This window comes from Antedon mediterranea, chromosome 5 (genome assembly GCF_964355755.1).
Source record: "Antedon mediterranea chromosome 5, ecAntMedi1.1, whole genome shotgun sequence".
Lineage (NCBI taxonomy): Eukaryota > Metazoa > Echinodermata > Crinoidea > Comatulida > Antedonidae > Antedon > Antedon mediterranea.
The window spans coordinates 5,687,366-5,710,680 of record NC_092674.1 but is presented as its reverse complement, the minus strand read 5'-3'; the positions used below and the strand labels follow the sequence as shown (position 1 = coordinate 5,710,680).

At 32.0% G+C, this 23,315-nt stretch overlaps 1 protein-coding gene across 1 annotated transcript in view; it reads right to left on the bottom strand.

Annotated features, from left to right (window-relative positions):
* Window positions 1-23,315, bottom strand: part of LOC140049631 (teneurin-3-like) — a 124,776-nt gene that overhangs the window by 88,840 nt on the left and 12,621 nt on the right. The window contains exon 3 of the mRNA XM_072094570.1: window positions 1,851-1,951. The gene's annotated coding sequence lies outside the window, so the exon portion shown is untranslated. The remainder of the gene's footprint in view (window positions 1-1,850; window positions 1,952-23,315) is intronic.

The window sequence follows — 23,315 nt, the reverse complement described above, 5'->3', positions numbered from 1 at the left end:
AGATAAGTAAAATGTTGTTTTGCAATAAAAATGGTCTGCTGGTATTGCAAAACAGATATGCAAAAGGGAAAAAAATATAAATAGTGTGAAGTAGATTCAGCGCCAAGGTTATTAACCGAGAACATGATGATTATGACTCATTTTATTTTAAGGCTAGGGGTAGATTTGTAACATTTACAGTACAGTACATATTCATCAAACAACATGAATTGTTGTTGGCAAAATAATATAAAAAGAGCAGCTTATATATATTGTATTATTTACAATACAAATTGAGGAAACGACTTAAATTGTTGTTATCATTATCAAAGAAACCAGTTATTAAATATATCGTCACTTACTAAAATTATCTTTCTTGAATAAGAGCTTGTCAGTGAGCTTTAGAACTTTAACAATTGTATTTAATATTATTTTATCCTACATAATCCTTTAATGGGAGTTATTGGAGAGATCCACAAAGAAGACAGAGAGGTGATTGTTAATTTATTTAGTAGGCTATAACGATACTGTAACGTATATAAAGAATTTGTTTAATTCCATAAAAATATATAAATGACTACAGGTACACTATACTTTTGTATCCAAAATTTCCAGAAGTTATCAAAAGTGAGAATATGACATTCACTAGGTGCCTGTTTCTGCTGCATAGTGCCAAGCAAACTGTTTATTTAAAAAATATAATTTGGTAAATTTGTGCTTCCAAAAAACTTTTTAAAATGGTGGTAAACATTACCCAATATAAAATGCGATGAAACTTAAATAAATAACCGTTATCTTGCTTTTTCAGCTAAAAGTTTCACAGCAATATTATGCGTTTAAATGTTTTAATCTTTAAATTTACTCTGCTGCCAAGAATTGGGTTAGGATTTATTCACACGATTATTAATCAGTAATTTTTTGCAGCAGGAACATCACCTAGATCAAATAATATAAGCTAAAGTTAATAATGTCAACTTCTTTTAAAATCACACAAAGTGTCAAAGAACCAACAAACAATGTAAACAATATATTTTACTTTTCGGTGATGGTGTCATAATCTGAAATCACCTTGGAGTAATAGTAATTAACTACACATACAAAGAAATGAATAATTGAGATAAGAACATCCTGTATTAAAGGAGTATTATAATCATCCATGAAAAAGCTAAATATCCTGAAAGAATTTTAAACCAAACTGAAAACTACATTATCCAATAAGAAAAAGATTACTTTTACATTCTCTCTCTACACAATCAAACACAAAAGAAGTGTGACATGCCCAAATAATGGTAGTGATATGACATCATCGTTTCCATGAGCACATCACATTTTTTTGTCACATAAAGTGTAGACAGAGCTTTACAATTCCACAAAAAGTAAACTTTATATTATTTACTCTAGAAATATTATAGTACTAATTAGGGACCATTCGATGTTGAATCATCTAGTTTAAGCAATGTTAATTGCATGCTGTATTCATTGTGTGTATGCGGTATTCATTGTGTCTATGCTGGGGACATTGGGACGACGACAAGTGACAAATAATACTGCGTAGGTCGTAGGTCATCGCAAATCTTTGAGCTGCTTATCATTCAATATTGAAGGAAAAAACACACTAAAATAAATAAAAGCAACACTGCACAGAGAAGTATTCGCAACAGATTATCATCACCTCAGTCAGGTTTTTGGGTGAATTAATGGTAGTTATTTATGCCGGTTTGTTTGTTAACTCCAAAACTATGTATAAACTAAACAAAATCATGGTCATTTTACTGCAGATGAAAGAAATGTATGCCTAGAAGCCATATCAAAGATCACTTTATACACCAAAGGTTTACAAAACGGTGCAATTTTATTGCCAGTTGACTTACCCCAACTTGTCGGAAATTGGGTGACGATTGAGTGGTGGCCAACTTTAGGATGACTCAGTCTCAGAAGGGTAATTCTTGCTGGTGGTTGTGGCATAAGATGTCTGGAAAAAAACAAACATAACTGACTTTGGAGGTTGTTTTTCTGAAAGTATTTAGGTAAAGACTATTAAAATGTATTTTGTTTGAGGTGTTAAAAGGAATCAGATGTTTGCACGAGTCCTAAAATAGGGTGGTCTATATAAATCTAATTTTATTTAAGCATTCTCTAAACAAAAGGGATGTGTATGGAAAATAAAAACCAGTTATGTATAAATAATAGATAAGTTTTGTATTAGGTGTTTCAGCTAATGATGCTGTGGAAATGTACACACACGGAACAGACCTTTATAGTTTCATAAAGAGTGTACCATAACAGTAGGCCTAATATGGAAGGCTAACTAGGGTCTCTTTTCAAAATGTAAGAACAACTATTGCACCTCCGGTAAAACTGATATTCTCACTCTATACTTTGAAAATTCCACCAAAAAGTTTATGTTCTAAGGCCTATTTACACAAACGAGCGGTAGTGGTAATAAAGATATATAATCTGTTATTCCTTATGACTTACACGCAACGTGGAGCGGACGGGCATTTCCGCTCATGGTAGAAACAGATTCAACGTGGGATAAGCTACATGGTTTACCGCTTAACGTTACTGCTCATCTGTGTAAATTGGCCTTAACACTGAACACAAGAAAAGAAGCATTTTGCGTGAAGACAAACAGTATATGATAATGTCTAAAAATATACCAGTACAAAGACATGTAAAAATGTACCAAAGTCCTGTCTGGCTGCAATAATTTTATATTTGCTGGAGATATCAGATAACGCTTTGAGGACATAAAACATCAACATCATACCTACACATACAAGACAAATAAACATTTCACACTTTTGTATTTATGAAACATAAGAATTCATGTTCTATCTTAAATCTAAATGTAAGATTTGATAGATGGGATAGGTTCTTAAGGTAATCATAAATATTTGTTTAAAAAGTTTAATTATAGCTTAAACAATATTTTTCTTCAAATTGTAAAAAAAAGAATTTACACAGGACTGATAACCCAATGGTGAGTATATGAATAGTTTTGATATTAAAACATTTTTTTTTTCATTTTCACACAACCAACAAAAAAAACCTTACTCACCAAACACCCATGTTATTTAAAGTAAGTCTATACAAAATGTGGGTAGTGGTAAAGTTCCTGAAATTATGAGAAGAGTTGAACCAAGGACTCTGGAATTGGTAAGAAAGCATTTCAACCACCAAGCTACAGTGTCCATTAAAATTTTAAATTCCTGTACTTTCCAGAATTTTCATTATGTTTAACATATTATTTTGACTCAATAAGTTTCTCAGCTCCAGATTTTACCTTCTAATTCTATAAATATTTCTTATGTATTGATACTTCTTCCCTATTAATTTCCAGTAGTCTGCTACACAACCAGAAGTTGCAGATTACAAGCTTACCACATTAAAAACAAGATTTTTATGATAACAACTACCTGAATGACTTCCCCTATACCTTCAACGACCTTATAATCTAATTGGTCAACGGTCTTAGAAACCGACAATAACTAATAAACTTTAATGCAAGCAACAATAGACCTAGTTCCACAACACTTCACGTAACATGGGTAAAACGAATACAAGGAAATTAAAGGCACATTGTCTTAAACAACAATGACGTTTCAGTATTCTATTTTCCTTACAAAGTAGAAAGATTGAAAAAACAAATTGATAACTCTATTATTTTTTAAATAAATTGGACTTCTAAATTTATTTACTATGTATTTCAACACAGAATGGAAAATAATAAACCTATAAGTTTCTATAACCAAATTTAAATACTCTTTTAGAAATGAGAAAAATGTCAAATACAGTGGCCATATTTACCAATCACAACTTAGGCTAAAGAAAACACTTGCACTTTAATTTGAAAGATTCTCCTATTCTGAGTAAATACGACATAAGTGAAAATCTTAAATATTTAATAACTTAAGTAAAATATGTAGTATTTAAGTAAAATATATCTGGTTATTGTTGATGGTCACATAATTTGAAACTAGAATCAATAATACATTATCTTAAATACAAGTCCGATTTTCAAAACTTACCAACAGACAACAACTTGCTTCTCTTTCTTAATGTTTAGTTCTGTATTATATTATTACAGTATCACCAAACAAATGTATATTAAATTATTAGTGTGAAACTTTACTTTTAGAAATTTAATTAGTAGAAATGTTAACGAAAAGAGGAAGAAAAACAGCTGCAGAAATTACAAGATAAAAAAAAAGTTTATTGTAAGAAAAAGGTGAGATTGCTCAATGTCGTTTGAATCTAAAGATATACTGCAATAGCAAATTCTGTTAAGTTTATATATATGGCCTATGATACAGGTGTCACATATGATAAATATGAGAAACTGTATTACAGAATTTGCCTATGATACTGGCAAAATTATACCATACTGAAAATCACCTAATAAATTTTGACAAATAATTGGATTATATACAACTTTTTATCAACTTTCAACAGCTATAAAAAAGGTTTTAACTGATTTACAGAAATCATAATATTCACATTTTTTTAAATGCTTCAAGCCAAAGAATATATCCATATAATGCAATTATCGTTCTCAACCTTAAATAGAACATTTTCTAGATATCATCATTGTGTGTGTGTACAGTATATATATTTTTTCTCCTTCAATTTTGGCAAGTTTTTCATAGAACAATTGGTGATTATGTATTTGGCAGTATTAGAAACTTAGTTAAAGCCTTTCAAAATAACATTATATTCATATCAAAATTGGAATAGGGCCAAGAAAAAACTCACACCTTACAACTGTAAGTCTATTAAAATCAAGATATTTCCCTTGTAAAGTTTATTCACATTAAGTCAATTTTTTGTTAACGAGTTGTACCACAATGTGCTGGCATCAAGTACCAAAGGCTATGAAAATGATCGATATTATTTGTTGACATATTATCCTCTCTAATTTTAATAAAAATCTTACCTATAAGTTATATCAAGTTAATTTGATAACAGTAAATTGTAATAGGAAATACATGCAGACTCCTTGACTTGATTGTAATTGATATCATACAAAATTTGTAAAAATAACTTTTAAAAGCCTTGAAAAGGTGATAATTATACAAGTTTTCATTTTAAAACATGACATATCAATACCATGTGACATAAAAAACACTTGCAAACCTGTACACAGAAAAAAGGCAACTCAAACACCTGTCAGACTTAAGTTTTCCTTAGAAACGACATATGACCAGGCTACATGAAATTATGCTGGAATGATTAAAATCCCAAGTGGCGGAATATCAGGAAAGGGTGTGCCTACGAAAGTCGACACATATCACAGTTAATATAGAAATTTAGGAAACTTTAAATGTTTGCCAATGGAATTATTTTTAAAAAGAAAAATGGTTGTAATCATCTTCATTTACATGACTATGTGTTTAGAAGGATTTGGAATTTGTCGCCAAAATAATCTTTCGATCTTTGAGACAAATCTGTTATGTTAGTTTGTAATCGGCTAGGGAATTTGTAATTGTAGAGGGAGAGACATTGTGGGGGAGGAAGGTTATTTAAACATGTTTATATTTGTAGATGATTATGAGGTAGTCAACTAAGTGGGTATAGAATACTATGTAGATACAGTTTGCTAGGTAGAATGGTTGGTATTAGTTGAAGTTGTTTGATAAATCGGTTCGTAGGTACATGAGTTGGTTGCAGTACTGGGTGGATGATGGAGTAAACCAGTCAGTCAGTTTCATGGGTTTCTAAGTTACACTGCTTGTCGGGTACATTTGTGCAACTTTTGGTGGTAACATTAGTGGTGAGTGCATTATTTGTTTGGTAGGCTACATTGTTTGTCAAATACAGGAATTGCCAGGTACCATGTTGCTGGATGTTCAAATTCTCACGGGTTAGTAAAGTGACAACCAAAATCTTATCTCATTTGCCAGTCTCCATCCAGTTGATGCATTTATTGGTTGGTTGGTGTGATACTTTATGTTTATGTCAGGATATACTGGTTGGCAGCTGATCTGGAGGTCATGTGTAATACATCATAGAATGGTGAAGTCAGGATGTTCACATTTCCACCATTTCTCAAGGGATGAATGCAAGATTGGTCATAAAACCACCACTTTTGTCAATTAAATTTCTTAATGAATTTCTTTAATAAACTTAACTATAGTAGAACACCCCCGTTGGGACACACCTATTCAGAGGACACTATTATTAAGGGGAAAACTCTGTGAAACAAGTGAGGAGAAATATATACAATACTACAACCAACCCCCAATAAGCGAACAATATTTACCCATATATTTTTTATCTCCATGATTACAAAATTATTACTTATATGACTTAAAAAGGTCACCTAGTGATATTTTTAAACATTGAAAAAAAAAAACCAGAAATACAAATCAGTTTACAGTATATTACTAAAAAAATATGTTAATCCATCACAAATGCATTGCTTCCTTTCTCACAAAGTTAGATAACACTTGGCGACCCACTTGGGATGCAAGCTAGATAAACGCTGGGTGACCACTTGGGATGCAATTTAAATAATGCTGGTCGGCCACTTGAACTTCTTTTGCTCAGTAAGCAAAGAAGAGAATCCAATCGTTCACATGACTTCAAGAAATGTTAGGATAGTCGAGGGAATATTGTTGCTATGTAAGATAGGAATAAGTATTGATTGAATCTTAACAGATGTAGTTAGGTTTAATTTATTTGATTTTGAAAATGTCGAAACTATTGTTACATTTTGGGTAGTAAGTGAGCTAGCAGATTTCAGAAAATAAACTAAATACACTACATTCATGGGTCAAATTATTACTAGCCCAGTGTACTATCCTGTAAAACTGCTACAGGCTAGCAAATGTATTATGACCAGTTAATAAATAACCCCTTTCCCACATAGGTTTATATTTAGCACATTTAATGTATAGATAGGCTAGTAAACTAATAATGGCATAGTTGGCGAACAGCCTAATAGACGTAGTCTAACTATTTGCCTTTCAACAGATTCCACATTAATTAGTAAAAATCAACAACTAAAATCCACATCTCACCCCAATGACCTTGTGTTAGAATCATATACTATGTTCGCTCATATAATTCGATATATTAAAACTAGGTTAAAGGTCAAAAATCATAATCTACTGAAACGTAACATACTATCCACAGCTGTGAACGTAATTAGTTAATATCTTTCATAATAACATTTTTATATTATATTTATAGTATATTAGTAAATAGGAGGACATGGAATTGGTACCCGTTTTGTCATTGTGTTTACTTTAATCAATGTGAAAGCGTAAAAGATCATGTATGTCAGCAAATATTCAATTTATTCAATATTCAAAGAATAACTACTTTCTATGAAGTTCAAGTTCAATAAACATTTATTTTAAAATGTTCATTTTTTTTATTTACAAAACAGTATATTATAACAATAAACAGTAATCAACAATTTATATAAGCCCATTTTAGGAATCAAAATTAGAAGTTAAACTTGTCTCACAATCACCTCCAAAAATAAAAAAGAAGAGAAGAGAACCTGGGTATGGTGGCATATTAACATTAATAATGTAGGCCACACCTGTCTTTTTCTTACATTACAAAGTTGTTCAAACTGAGGGTCTATGAGGACCTTCAAATTGGGGCTCTGGATACATTTTATGTATGTCTATGCTTATTTCCAGTGTGGTCAATCCCAATTAAATTCTCTAATTATAACAACAGTTGTTGTCAGTCAGCGTTCTACCTCTACCTCTGAAACCGAGATTAAATAAATTTGATTAAAACAACAACATTGAATTTCCTACCATGAAGTATTCCCCCTTTAAACCATAAACATTATGTCTCCTTTAATTAAAGTAATGAAATAAACAACAACAGTACTTATTAATTACTGTTTCCATTAATTAATTTCCTAGGTCAAACAACGGTATTATCTTTAAAACATTGCAGCATTTGTTTCAAAAGTTCAAATTCAAATGTTAATTTCTTTTGCTACGTCCTGTCGCAAACTAAATCAATGTATTTTTTTTTTCATAACTTCAGGTTGTATTATTCTCACGGTGGGATAATGATTAAAATGAAACTTTCATTGACAAATTTTACCAATTGGCTTATATTTATCTGTGAATCAATTAAACAGCTTAGCTAAATTGTCATAAGAGTAACCCACTGAGCCAAAAAGGGGGTGTAATAGGATCAGTGTCTGCAGGGTTACTTCATTTGGTAAATTAATTAAGCTGCACATAACCATAGTCAATCATACCATAGATTAATTAGAGTATTTCGGTCAAATTTAATCCAATATGAATAAAACGCAATAAAAGTATGGTTATGTGTTAACAAAAATTGACACACTTGGTATTTTTATGACTATGGTAGGCCTATAAGCGTGCAACTGTTCATTTTGTCAATTCTCTGAAATAAGATTCTACATTTTAGCCCCAAGAATACAGGAAATTATTATGAATATAATCAATAAATATCAAGCAATACATAATTATTGGGGGGAAAGATTAACTCAGCTACATGAGTAATTTGTATAGAGGACACAGTATACACCCCTCACATCCATAGAACATGAAAAGCACATTCAAACAGCCTTCACTCCTTCGTGACTGCAAATATAACAGGAAATGTTAGGTTCCTACTCCAAGCCTTGTAACCTCCCTTTTTCTGAAATGCCTTTTTCAAAATACAGACCAGCAGTGGCTCATGTGGATGATAAAAAGCCCTCTTTAAAAATCCAGGCTATTAACTTGTTATTATTATTCAATAGTCTACACTACAGTACATTATTTGCAACACAAGATAATTTCTTCCGAATGTTCATTTTAAAAGTGAAAGACTTTTTGATCAAAATAACCACTAAAGCTCTGTTTAACACTATCAAACTAGTTTGACAAAAAAATGTGTGTGCCCAAATAGGACAGTGATATGCCCAAATATGGTAGTGATACGATCATCATGTCCATATATGGGAACTTTTTTTGTCACATGAAGTTTGATAGTGCAGACAGAGCTCCAAAACTACAGAAATTCCTTCTTCTGACTTAAAGAAAATCTGTGTCAATTTTTATCATGACAAGAAGACAGTAAGGTCAACATCTCAATCATCGAGTCGCAACTCTGTAACTTCATCGCATTTTAATTAATAAATTTATTGAAATATTCAAATCTTGACGCAATAGCTAAAGTCAATAGGAATAGAGACAGCTCAATCAACCGTTTGCGCATTGGATTGCATTACAAACACCAAAAACTCTAATTTACCTGTTAGCATGTGCGGTATAATGATATTGATGATAACAAGTTCTGTTGAATAGATTTTCGAAAACATGTAAAGTAGTAGAACAGTCATTCCGCATTAACATGCGTTCAGGCTCAATAAACACAACTTTGAAATTACCAATCGTGAAATTCCAGATAACAGTACCCGAGTGTATTACGGTTGCATGACGGTTTCGGATTTCTTACATCATGTCGCATTTGATGTCTTGTAGTTAAGCGCTATGTTTACTATCTTTTATACGAAGAGACAGCTGCGGACGATCAGTACTTCGTAGATTTAATACGATCCGATGTAAATTCTCTATTTGTATGAATAGTATTAAATTAAATTTGTCAATGATATTATAATCGTTGACGCCAATACTTTATTATGTATCCTATAGATAGACACATGAGAAAGTTTTTATGTGAGTCACATTGCCGCATTATTAGATAGCAATCCATCAATGATTGTTAATGTTTTATTACTAGAAATATATCTAACAATTTAATCTATGTGTAGCAGAAAACATAGTTCTATTACTAGAAAATTTCTACTTTAAAATCTATGTCTACAGATTTCATTGATTGCGAGAGTGTTGTATGTAAGATGGCAAACATCTATATCATGGGTTGTGGTCTAATGGTACGCTACTCGCCCTGTAAGCTAGAGGTCACGGGTTTGATCTTCTTTCATAAAAAAAAATTTGTACAAGATATATACTTGATATGATCATTTTCCTAAATGTGAACTATTAATAATAGGGAGCTTTTGCTTTGCGACGACAGATGACCAAATTACGTCATGTTAGTTCATGTGCGCATGCAGGAATATTGGGGCGCATGTCCTTGCTACTCTCCTTAATACAGGTTTGGTGGTTTCTAGGACTGACCGACAAAACATCAATTGATCAGATGTAGGTTGGTTGTCGGTCCTCTGTCGATGCACATCGAAAGCTCCCTAATGATAGTCTGAATGTTTACTCGTTGTCTAGTCTCACAGCACTTAATAATAATCAAAGGTGAGTTTGAGAATCAATTTAAACTGTCTCAACGTTGAAGAATGACGCATACCATAAGATAGAGCGTTCAAAGGAAAAAGATGGTGCAGCAGCCAAGAATGGCCTGTGAGAAGTGGTATTTGCCAAGTTTGTTTTTGGAACTTTATCAGTGGATGAAAGGAGACAACAGGTATTGGGCTGATAAATAGAAAGAGTTATGGTAGGAAGGGGTATAGTAATTATCAGAGAGTATAAGCTTTTCTTGCTATACTTTGGCTGGTGTTCGTTAATGGACCAGAATATATATTGATATATAGTTCCTCTTAATGTTGAACCTGCCATTATAAATATTCTAATGTAGTCTAATCAGGGAGTTTGGCTTGAAGAATATTTATAATCATACATTTCAATATTAGCATTCTCTGTTTCAATCCCCTTACTTATAGACGAGAAGGCGGTGCAACCAGAATTAGACAATTACAGCAGAATGTAAAAGCTTACAACAAAGCAACAAACAAATTTTGTACATTCATAAATATTTTAGACACTATGGCATTTCATATAAATTGCCGATAGGAAAATCAATACAATATTTTGAAACGAAATGACACTGTTTTAAAAAAAATTCATGAATTTTCGCTAATAACTTACATTTGTAAAAATGTTTAGATTGCAGAATTAATTGGAAACTTTTCTGAGATGAAAAAAAATAATAATTTAAGAAAATATTTTTATTTGGCAGGCTTTGACCTTGATGTTCGAGAACAGAAATGAGCTGTCCTTAAACATTAATAGAATCATTTAGAGTTGTACTTAAATTTCATGCTAAAGTAATGTACATACAGAAGAATAATGAAAATAATCATGACACTGTGAAAAAGTATCATACAAAAAGAAATCTTTATACTACCTACTATCATTTAGGAGAATAGTTATATTCAAAGGAGGTTTATATATTCTTTGTCTGCAAGTGTGGTTTCTAAACGATGTGCATATACACATTTAAGAAAAAGCGTAAGATCATCAGAACTGTTAGCTTACCTTGCACCATGGAGTAAAGATTTTTTACTCCATGCTTGCACATACTAAACTATATGTAAACCATTTTTTCACACTAAAAAAAACAATATATTTCACCACAAACATTGAGCATTGTGATTTTTTAGGACTAATTCCTCCAAAAATATATTCTCCCATTCATATTCCACACTATATACTCAAATATCTTGCAATAACTACATTAAAATTGCAGAAAAGCAATTAAAGTGACCATCGACAATTTAATCTAGCTTAATTATTATCAAAACTTAGTTTGATGAAAAATTCCTGAGAGGGCAAATTCAAATATCAGAAATAGATTTCTTAAATTATTACATACTGAAATTATCAGATTAATGCAATAGTCCAAGACGTCCAATAGCAAAAAGGTCATGTGACAACAAAATTAGCAGTCTCTTAAAATATCTACTAAATATGGAAAACGTCAACATTACCTACAGTAGTAGAAGATTGATCCAATCACCAAAGTAAACTAAGTATCCAAATTAGAATAATGATCAATTACTCTTATCTAAAATCTTGCAAACAAAACATCTTTAACATAAAGTTCTAAAGTTGCTACTTGTACCTGGCTGCCAGGATTGTCCAACTGTGAAACAACGAGGAATTTTGATTGGATAACAGGTTCGCTGTTACAGAAACAAGTGTTGGCAGTCTGGGAGGTCTCAGGATTTGTATACAAAATAAAGATAACCACAATATCATAACAATGTTAATGCTGTACAACAGCACTGTACTTTATAAATTTCAATGGGTTTCTTTTTGAATAAAGAAAACCATAAAATGTTTCTCGGATTTACTCAATAAAAACAAAATAATCAATGCAGTATATTTAGATCTTAAGTACAGACTAATAAAGTTAACTCAGCAAGTCATATCTTTTCAACACATATAGAAACAAATTACCGGTCACATCCACAAGGATTAGATCAACTTTAACATGTATTAGTGTGGGTACAGCATAGATTTAATCCACAGATTAAGTGTGGATTATCCAAGGTTCCAATGTGATCTTAAACTTATCCTCCAATTAGAACAGCAGACATAATTCTGACTAGGCTTGTTCTCAGTCTTTCCTATACACTAATCCCATCTTCCTTAAAGTACCCTAAATAGTTCTTAGCTCTACATTATAACATTGTTATGTGGTAGAACATATCCCTTGAGTAAATGTAATATTATCAACTATATTCACATTTTAAAAATCAGGTTAAATTTTGGTGCAAATTTAAATATAGTTTTGGAAAAAAAATGTCAAAATGTGCTGACCAACATATGAATAAACAGGTTTATATGCAAATTTTATGCAGATTTGCAACCCTCATTAAATCTTGACCTTCTCTGCGGATATCTCACATACCATATTCTATAATCTTAGGATTTATTTTAATTAACTTTAATTGAAACCATGCAGAATATTTCCATTTTTATCACAAAATTTAATAGAGATTTTCAAATTTCATCCTTCAAATCACCTTGTAAATTATTGTTACTGATGGAAACTAAGAAAAACTGCAAGCCTTAACTGAGAACAATTTGCGTTTACATATTCGTTTTAAATGATTATGTTGTAGAACAGCATGGCGAGATGAATGAATATAGGTTCTTCTCTTACATTATTTTCAATAGTAATCAATAATGAAGAGGAATGAATTATTGCAAAATAAGATGGCTAATAGAAAGACCAAAATCTACATGGATCGAGAATATAAAGTAAAAGGAAATTGAAATGTAATAACAGACAAACACATGACATGACAGGAAAAAAGTGGAAAGCATCATGTCACAAGATGAGAGGTATAACAGCAAAATTCTTGTTTACAAATCTAAAAACAAGTTTTGTATACACAATCAGGGCTTTTCTGCAAGGATTAAAAAATAGGCCTATTCCCAACCTACAACCTTCGTTGAAGTCTTGCTCTATATAACCTCCTCATTCTATTTATTAATCTAAAAAAATCAAACTGTCAATAATATCTAATTAAATTAATTGTGGTAACCTAAACTGTATCATGCTTAATTTGTTACAGTTTGAAAATCTGTCCAAACGTCTAGAGTTATTTTAGCTTCCAGGAAGGGGATTTCCTTTGTTGATCTCATGGGGTATAAAGATATCCTTTGATGATCTCATTTAGTAAATTCCCAGTTCAATATTTTTACCCAAGAATTGTTTCTTCCACAGCTATTTTGTCCTATTTCTATAGAGTATGATGTAATCATGGAGGCATTAGTTTTTCCTCCATGATGTGATTATTTAACTTTATAACCAAAAATGATAAATTAACGTTAAAAACAAAAAAAAACTTGTTACTATTGGCTTTGATATCAAAAGATTAGGACCACCCAGCTTTATAATATTCTAGAGGGCCACCCAACTGCATAGAACTGATACAAAACATACATACAACATCAAGTTGATAAGGATGAGTGATTTCGACCTTCATCACATGACAGGCAGTGAATGTTGATTGGCATATTTCAAATGTCATCACTTTAAATTCTGTTTAAATTAATTATGATTTAAGAGTTCACATTAAATATTTACTATTACTAATAAATAGGCTTATTAATTATGCAAAAATTCAATTGAACATATTATACCTTAAATTAAAGCTGCCATTTATGGCTAAACCCTAGAAATAATTTAGAAATAAATAAATAAATAAATAAATATAGAAGGCTAAGTACAGTATAAATGTTTTATTTTTATTGGTGAAAATTTAATTACATTTGTTATAAATAATTAATAATGATCAAAAAGAAGGAACTTACAATGTTTCAACTCTATCATGTGGTCATCTGAAGTTCAATTGATGATTCAAGCAATTCAACCAGATACTGGTATACAGTATAAAAGTTAAGTCCCAAATTCATTTCTAAATATAGGGTAATGAGCTGTTAGAAGCTCATTTTACTAAGACTCAGGCATTATGTGGTAGGTTGGCCAGTTCCTTTTCATGTCGCCTTATCGTCCCTAGTATTCTCAACCAGGTACCTATTTCCACCTGAATAGACAGCGAGTTGTTACTTAATTAATTGTGGTAATTGAACCCAGGTGTCTGTATACAGTATAACACAAATTAAAGGTGAAATTTGAATTAACAATAGGCCAATTATCAATCTTATTTTTCTTTTAATTATTATTATTATTAACATCATATCAAAGCAACAAATCTAATGCAGTAGTACATAGGCCTATACATGATTTGGTTGGAACTATTACAAATGAGAGAGACTATTTTTGTTTTGACAGTCTGTGGCAAAGAGTCTAAATAAGAATTAATCAAAGTTTACAAAAATTGCCTTCTTAGCTATCACCACTTACTACACAACAAGTACGGTATGCCTTGTCTAACCATTCCTAATCAACTTATTTCAGATTGTCAACAGCCAAAAATTTCAGAAAATATTTTGCTACAAAAAATAATTGCTAAATTAATTCCTTTAGAAGTAAACTCACTCTCATCTAGTTTGATCAAATTTAATTTCACATCTCATAAGTATCCCCAAAAGGGTAATAAAACACACAATAACATCAGAAAGGTAGAATATTTTAAGGAAATTCTGTGGATTAACAACACATTCAACTCATCTCCATTGGTAATTTTATAGAAACCATTTTTGCTTAAATTTGTGGATTTAAGAGTGAGTCGTTGATGCTAACATTACACAATAATATCGGTTCTCTGTATCTTTTTTATCATGGTCATTATTTTCATGATATAAAATTCCCATGAATGAAAACCTCTATAAAATCAGTGGCATGGCAAATACGACCGCATCCGAACTGCAATTCAACGCTCGTCATAAATCACTGAGCATCACAGATGTTTCGCATGTTGAGTATGTAACGCATCCATCGTCTCATATTTCTTTTCTATGTGCTCGTTGGAGACTTTCAGCAACATAACAAAGAGATACGGGTCGCAACTAATGCGCACATAATTAAAAGTCGGGATTAAAAGCAAAGATTACCGGCGAGATTTCAGGTGATCCTAAAAACGTGTCTAAATTAAAGATCATTAGGATGCCTTTGAGCTTGTCATGTATCTCATTTGTCACAAAGCCTTCTATCATTACTTTCAGTTAATCCCGGACTGGTAATTGTCGCAAACTCTTTAGAAGATCAGTTTGTACCTTTAATAGTCTGTGGATCTCCCTCAACAGTTTTTATCAATCTATTTTGTGAGTCATCTCTTTATGTTCTCTAGGTACTTTACTATTCTCTTTGTTTTATCATTTCACTTTGTTTTGTTGTATGTTTATTGTAGGGTCGATTTCCTTCTGTTTGTTCTCTTTAAGCATTCCTTTTTAGGTTCTCACCGCTATTAGACATACAGACATAACCTGGAATATGGTGCTGAACCAAAACATCTTCAAATAATTTACAAAAACAAATTTCACCAGTGATAAAAATTTTATGTTTTATGTTGCATATAATTCTCATAAATCTATTTGTTTTTATCAACTAGTCTCCCAATATTGGATTTCTGAAACCTGGAAACTTTACCAAAACCAGGTTTTTTATAAAGGTACCAAATTCATATTTACCATTAAAAACACATTCTGAATACCAGACTTTCCGGGAAAACCACACATATTATTAGGTCAGAAGGAAGGTGTTCAGTATTGGGAGAGTTGGCTGTATCTGAAAAGTCACTACTTATTTTAATTTTAAATTTCTAATACTAAACTTCTTCGTTCGACTGTCAAAACCACGAGGAAAACATGCGACGGTATCTGACCCGGGGTCACAACTGTCAATCAAATAACCGTTATTTCGTGTTGCAGCTAAGAATTGCTCAGCGATAACCGGTTAAACGGCGTTCTAACACCGATTTAAATTGGTGTTTTTAACCGGTTATTTTGCGCTGCCTTTTAACCGGTTACCACAAATGTGTCCTGTTTCTGCTGCCAAGAAAATGGAGTTAATTTATTCACACTGATTTTAATTTATTCACACCGATTTTAACCGGTTATTTTCTATGCAGCAGAAACAGGCCCTTAGTCTTGCTCTGGGTTCAAAATCCTTGCTTTGACCAAACAATCATGATGAAGACCTCACAAAACAGGTCTTATAATTTTGTTTTTGCAATTTAAAAAAAATATATTTTCAAACTTGCAATTTCAATGTGTCACACAAGAGAAATAAGGAAGACATAAACGTATTAATAAAATATTCAAAGAACCAGTTAAAGTTAATATTTCCTATATAGTTTATAATGGAAGATAAAATTCCAATATGTGGGAAAATACTTAAGTAGAAGTGAAGTGAGTTCATTACAATCCCACATGTTTTCATTTCTAAGAAACTTAATTTTGTTTTCAATCCACATGAGTATTTGTCTTTTTTTTAATTGTCTGGATAATCTTAATATGAATACCTGTATGCTTATATGTTAAATTGTTTTTGGTAGTGAGACCAACTCAAAGCTTTATAAACTATTCACAGTTTTGAGTGGGACTACACTATTAAAGTAAGAAGGTAACAAAAGATTATAATAATAATAGTAACATGAAATATCAAATAAAAAAATCTTTCACAGAAAAATGTGTTCTACATATAGTTTAATATGTACTAGCTGTACATAAAACATACGACTCAAAATCCAGATATTATGCTAGTGGTATGACATCATCATGTCCATATATGGGCACATCACATTTTTCTGTCACATAAAGTTTGACAGTGTAGACAGAGCTTTAAATTCACCATCCCTAAATATAGATCCCAGGTAAAGGCTGCAGTTAGGGGTTTCCTTACAGCTAGGAACATACATACAGTAGAAATATACAAACTTATGAATGGGAAAGTACTACTGTCTTAACAAGCTGAAAATAAATGTCCATTTAAGGAAATTGTACCTTCAAGCTACATCACCAATCCTAATCATCATCCAAGGCCTAGCCTACCTAATGGACATTCAACATTTATCAAATGACCTTTCTGCCAACTTTACACAATTTGTGTTGATGTCATCATAAATATCAGAACACACTTATACTTGATGTTTTACAGTTGTCCAAAGACATTAGACTGAAGATAATTACATTCACAATTGTTCTCATCCTTAAGTGTGGACGAAACTTATTGTTGAAATAAATGTCAAAAGATGTGAAGTGAATATTATAAATATTTTTTCAGAAAGGAACCAATAAATATTCCTCAAACTTGGATGTTCATTTTTTCTTTTTCCCAGGTTCTATTTCTTATTTTAAGATGTTATTATTTGTACAATGCAGGTAATGATTGTACACACTTTCAAGCATGATACATAAATATAACTGAAGGAGAAAAGACATAACTTTATTGCTACTAGTAAGGGCGTGTGGCGCAGGGTGTTGGACGTTGGACTACTGATCGTGAGACCGAGGTTCGAATCCAACTCTAGCCGCATTGCTTGTATCCTTGGGAAAGATACTTTACTTATGTTTGCCTCTCTCCACCCAGGTGTATAAATGGGTACCCGGTTAGATCAAGACACAACTTTGCGCTGATTACTAGCTGCATTATGGGAGTATGTTTCCATACGTGTATGATCCAAAAATGACTGGGGTAATAATGTTCAGCGCTTAGAGAAGCTTGCTTGTAGAGCGCTATATAAGAATGAACTATTACCACTGACCAGAAGCAATCAGAGTTCTGTAGAAGAGTAAACTTATCACTGGATGTTATAAATTCCAAAAGATAATACAGTAAAGAAGATGGAGATTATTATATAACAAAGAATAACATAAGAATGAGAGGTAAAGAGAATAGACGTGTTGTTTTAGTAATCTTATTCTATTTGTGCAAAACACAGTACGTTTCTGTAACAGATTCTATAATGTTATGATCGTGACTTCTATAAGCACTACACACTAACGAGGGATGATTTCTATTGGATAAACAAGGCATTTGAATCGATACAAAAACTAAAGATATATAACAATGTTTTTTTAATTTTTTGAGCTTGTTAACATATTAGTCTAGTTTTCCAAAAAGTGTCTTATAATTTGTGATGGAATTAGTGAGATCTGGATCATGGAGGAAACTAATTAAGCGACTGTTTAACAACTAATTGGCGCTAAGTGTTCTTGACAATTATGACGAACCAATGATGGATTCAGCTGTAAGCCAAAGCCGATTAAGGTAGCAAAAGTTTAATGTTCTTTTTTTCTAGAATCAAATTGATGTCGTTCCTTTTAGAGTATTACCCTTTGAAATGTGATAAGCGTCGGCGTGCACCGACACATCAAAACAAATGTTGTTTCACCATGCCACATTGAGAGACGGAGAGCGTCTATCTCATCAGAGAAGAGAATAGCTTGGTATATGGTACATATGCCCTTAGCCAGATTTTTACAAAGAAAAAATCCGTACTGTACCTTATTTAGGCCCGGGCTAGTTTAAGCCTATTTACCATCATTTTTATTATCTAGTTTGAAAAGGCACTTCGGGAAATAGGAGGTTCGTTCAAACCTTCAATCCTCCATGAAAATACTGTGAACATATAAATATAGATAGATCATCTGTATATCAAGTAGAAGAAAGTAGGAAATTGTTTACATCTTTACCATCAAAGGAGTGTTGCATCAAACACCTCATCTAACTTTAATTCTAGCTAAGCTCCAAATCTACACCTCAACATCAATAAATAGAAGGGAGGTACCAATCAAACACAGATTACAGGAAACAAGTTCAAAAGGTTCACCTCGTTAGATGTATACAGAACGATTTTAAGGCAGAAAGCAGCATAACTCGAATCAATAAGTTCTTTCCTTGGGGCTAGAAAATGATTATTGGGGCTAGAAAAAGAATCGTTTTTAAATCTTGAATCTTATATTGAATTGGAACCAGGTGCGAGGTTTTTATGAGGTGATTCATCAACCTATTCTTGAGTAGGTGTAATTAATAAAAACATATCTTTTTATAAATGTCACTCTTGTGATTCAAATTAAAAGATACAGTAAAGTAGTCAACCATAATCGCAAATATTTAATATATTATTTACAAACTTAATAACACCTATTATTTCCGTAAATTAATCGAATATATCAGTATTGTTGGATACAAAGTGATGGATTTATCGCCCAAAAAACCTACACAATATTTTGATCAAAAGACTGTTTAGGTTTAAACATCAATGCACCTTGCATCATAAAGTATAGTATTGTAACATACATTAAAAGGAAATGTACAGTAGGACCTCTCCTTTGGGACACCTCTATTAAGGGGACATTCTTATTAATGGGACACTTTCTCATTAAACAAATGAAGAAAACCTGTATGTTTTAACACTATGCAACCGTTCTGGGGACAACCTTTAAGAGGGGAGAATTGTTTATGATACCATTTAAATTTATAAAATATACAATCTAAAATAACATCTTCTATAACATTAAAACTTACATTCCATTTTGATTCAAGTAAAAAGCAAAAATGAAACGAGTGGTTGTACAAAATAGGTGTTTATGTGAAAATTGTATAATTTGTAATCACATATAACTGAATTATCAATTGTTGTTTTTATAATAATTAATATCAATATTTTAAAATGTTAAAGTTTAAGTTGTTTCACTATTGAGAGGGGCGCCCAAATTAAAGCTTGCTTGCTGTGGCGTCCCTTTTCCACTTACCAACTTCTTTTCTTGCATTATATTATTTATGTTCATTATCAGTTGTATATTTACAGTATTATGCTACTCTGTATTTTGTTTTATTATTTGTGGAAATAAATATTATTATTATTATTATTAAAATCAAGAATAACAAACTATGAAATAAAGTTTAAACAGCCTGCGGGGTAGGTCATACATTGAGGCTTTTAAAGATTTGATCAACCTTTTATTACATCATCAATAATCTTCAGTAAAGAAATTCCGACCATATTAATAAATCCTAATATCCTGAATTTATCTATCTGTTCTGACAGAATAATAATTTGATTTTAATTCTCAATGCTGATTTAATTTACCTTGATAAATTCAATCAAATTTGACCGATTTACGGAAATGTAAATCTAGTATAACGCGTTGTAAATACACCAAATATATTCTTCGTTAACAACGCAATATTTGCGATTACGGTTAACTATAGTTTATTGATTGTTTATTCAGGTTTACATAACGAGTAATATGAACAATTGTATTTATTGAGTCTGTAAACTTGAAAATAATAGCTATTAATTATTTATAATGGTTATGATAATGGTGCTATTGTTCACACCTATGATATTCTCAAGGTACTTGTAGGTGATGTAAGTAATTGCAATTAATCAGGCAAATCCTATCAATCACTGTTGATTTAGTCTGATTTTGTTTTCTTTAGTAACCCAGTCTAAACAAACTGCATAATAACAGAAAGCAATACACCAGCCAATACAGCAATAAGCTATTATTTCAGCAACACTACCAATATAAAATTTCGAGGAAGACCGAGAACCACCCTACCAATAACTCTCAGCAACGACCTACTCACCCTTTATAAGCATAATACAGACATTAAGTATCCCGGACAATTGAAAACCAAGAAAGACATGAAACAACTTAAAGAACTAGCCAATGAAAGATCAGACTGGAAGAAACTAGTAAAAGAGATTTACGGAGCAGCCCAAGCGGAAATGTCGGCAGACTTTTCAGCGGAAAGGCAGTAATAATAATAATAATAATATAATAGAATAAAAGATTTGAAATATAAATATGGGTGGGGGTGGGGGTGGGGAGGGTACGCTTACTGATTCGGGGATAACATACTGTACCATATTTATAACTTGGTCTCACTTGGACCAAGGCAATTTAACAACAGGATGATGAGCTGTGGAGATCAAAGGGTTTATCTATGGCTACGGCACAATCAGTTCCACGCCCCTTGACACTGTACACTGCGCAAAAATATGTACATAATACCTAAGGTCAAAGGACTGTTACGAGTTCCTATTTTGACAAGGCTAGCTCAGTGTCCCGATGTTAGATTGGCTCATAGAGATATTATAGTGTTCACTATAATATCTCTATGATTGGCTTGCTTGGACAAGAAAGAAAGCGCTCCACAAGTAATTTGATGATTCAAGACACATGGAAATGCTTTAAGAAGAAGAGGGAGGCTACTAAAGTGTCTGGTACGACCTGCCAGCCTCTTACGCCACTTCATTAAATTGGGGTGGCTTTAAGAAGAGGGGGGAGGTTACTAAAGTGTCTGATACGACCTGCCAGCCTCTTACGCCACTTCATTAAATTGGGGTGGCTTTAAGAAGAAGAGGGAGGCTACTAAAGTGTCTGGTACGACCTGCCAGCCTCTTACGCCACTTCATTAAATTGGGGTGGCGCTACGGTGGGTTACTGGGAGTTACATGGATCATGCAAACTAGCGCTTATGATTGGTCAACTCACTTGCACTGCGTCTACATCGTTGCATTGTGTATAAGTAGAAACAAAGGTTAAGGAGCATTTTACACATCATAGTTTAAACATAAAATGCATTTTTCTGTTTCTATAGAAGTTGCCAAAAAAATGAAAATAATACATAATTGATAAAATATTGATTCTATAGTACACAACAAAACCATAACAAAAATCAACCTTAATTTCAAAATATAACAATATAAATATATTTGCACTAGTTTTCACAACTCATAAATCATAGTAATTAGTAGGTTTTGTATAAATATCTTGATTGATAAGGATTAGGAGGACCCATTCACTTGAGTGGGTGAGATCAATTGTGGGGGTGTGACCTGAGGCTATCGCCGCCAAATATATATAACCTGTGTGGGGTGTAGATGGGAACTTAGGGCTATCTTGAAACCCATAATAAGTAGACTTACATTCTTATAGTTTTTTTTTATTTTAGATGTTTAAAGATTGTGCAAAAGTTATACTAGTACCAAGGTTGGCAATCATTTTTCCACAATGTTTTACAAGGTAATTTTAAAATAAACTAAACTCAACAGATTCATTTATCATATTAGTACAGATGTATCTATTTACAGAATTCCATTAATTTTTTTTTTTGTGTAGTGTATTTAGCTAAATGTTAGTAATTTAAAATTGCATGTAACAAATACATATGGATTGACAATATAAATGTGATCAACTTATATTTCAATATATAATTAGTATTTACTGTATAACAAGAAATCCAATAAATTATATTGTGAAAACATTGGTTAGAATGCTTATATTTGCTCAGGTTTGTGTGCTGGAGAGAACGCAGATCAATGACAAGACTGTAAAGAACGTAAGGGAACAGAACAGGCTTGATGTTTATTTACATTTCAAACAAATTTACAAGATTTGAACCTTATCCTTATGAGTAGGAGGAATGGTGATGTTTCTGACTATGAGAAAAATCATAGTACAGTAGAACACCTTCAGGACCTAACAAGGTGTCTTTGAGGTATCGTCTGAATAGGGGTTGGTCATATGAAATGTCTATTGCTCCTTCTTCATCACATAAGAAAGTACCACCTTAATATAATTAATTAGAAAGCCAGCCAGACCCTGGGTTAAAAATTAAAAGTAAGCAAAGCATTTACAACCAACCTACAATACCACAAATGAGCAAGACATGACACAAGGAACCAGTCTGTAATGTCATGTGTTACAACTGCCTTACCTTAGTGTCCAAGATGCTTTATTACTCTCATTGCTTCAGGTCCACATACATATCAAATTTGTAAAAGTGATGAGGATATCACGTAATGGCTACCGTGTGCCTGCTGTGGGCTATGGGTCCAATTTTTCTTCATTCCCAAAAAATATACATATTTACATTTACCTTTTTATAATAGCCTAGAGACCACATACAAATGTTTGATACACTTTACATGTAGCATGAAGTACAAATGTCTACTACTCTGGAAATAAATGTCAGCAAGCAGCAAAATTGATTTTAATTCATAAATTTTTGAAATGATATTCAGTAATAACAGGATGAAAGGAAAACCGCCTCATAATATGCATCTACAATATGACTGATAGATTGCCTTGCTGCGTTCAATCATTGATAAATTTATAATATTCCATGAATAAATATACAGCTTATTCAATACTTAA